This window comes from Panthera leo, chromosome D2 (assembly GCF_018350215.1).
Source record: "Panthera leo isolate Ple1 chromosome D2, P.leo_Ple1_pat1.1, whole genome shotgun sequence".
Taxonomy (NCBI): Eukaryota; Metazoa; Chordata; class Mammalia; order Carnivora; family Felidae; genus Panthera; species Panthera leo.
The window spans coordinates 80,442,073-80,443,136 of record NC_056689.1 but is presented as its reverse complement, the minus strand read 5'-3'; the positions used below and the strand labels follow the sequence as shown (position 1 = coordinate 80,443,136).

The 1,064-nt window shown below is 37.5% G+C and overlaps 1 pseudogene; it reads left to right on the top strand.

Annotated features, from left to right (window-relative positions):
- Positions 1-760: 760 nt before the first annotated feature.
- Positions 761-856, top strand: LOC122202899 (annotated as a pseudogene).
- The last annotated feature ends 208 nt before the right edge of the window (positions 857-1,064 follow it).

Below are 1,064 nucleotides of genomic sequence, written 5' to 3'. Positions count from 1 at the left end.
ATCTTAGCTTTACATTATTTGTGAAGAGCGTCTGTGTGTGTGTGTGTGTGTGTGTGTGAGAGAGAGAGAGAAAGAGAGAGAGCCTTCCCAGGCAAATACAGCATTCTGATTCAGCAGCATTCAACGAGGAACATTTCATGGGCTAATAATACAAAATGGATCTTAAGCTGCTGCATATTAATCAAACTCATTAAAGTACATTCATTAATTTGTGTGTATAACAGCCAAACTGGGAATGTGGAATTTGCTGATTTTGCACAAAATACATGCATTAATGAACGCTAAAACTTCAATATGAGTAATAGCTTTAACAATATTTTTATAAAGCAAAATTCTAAGTATTGTAAATATCTAATTGTTAATTATTTTCTTTTTAATAGTTCCACTTTTGTTTCCTTTTGTTATTTAGCTTTAAGTGGAAAAATAAATATGGAAGAGGAAAACAATTAAGAAATAAAGGGTAACCCCAAAAGACTTAAAAAAAACATACAACATTAATATTAAATTTCCTACCTCTCCTTCAAATCGATTTTAAGAAAAAAGGTTCAGGGGACCTTAGACATGGTCACATTTATGTGTACAAAGAAACATGAATTTGAAGTTAAATTAGGAAAGGGTCTTTAATTTCCTCTATGGGAGTGGAGGCTGGGAGGGCGAGGCAAAGGAAAACAGCATTGGAGGGTGTATACCACTAATGGCAAATTGTTACATTTCTTCGTAGGTCAGGGGATTTAAGAGTTGTGCTAACAGTGGAAGACTAGTGTCCCTTTGGCAGCACATGTCTGGAATGATACAGAGATTAGCACGCCCCCTGCGCAAGGATGATAGGCAAACTCGCGAACTGTTTCCTAGCAAAAAAAATAATAATAAAAAAGGTTATTATGTGATGGACGTTCATTAAGTTGACTGTGGTGGTCATTTCAAAATGTATACATATCACGTCGTACGCTTTAAAGATATAAACTTTTAGGGGCGCCTGGGTGGCTCAGTCGGTTAAGCGTCCGACTTCAACTCAGGTCACGATCTCACGGTCTGTGAGTTCGAGCCCCGCGTCGGGCTCTGGG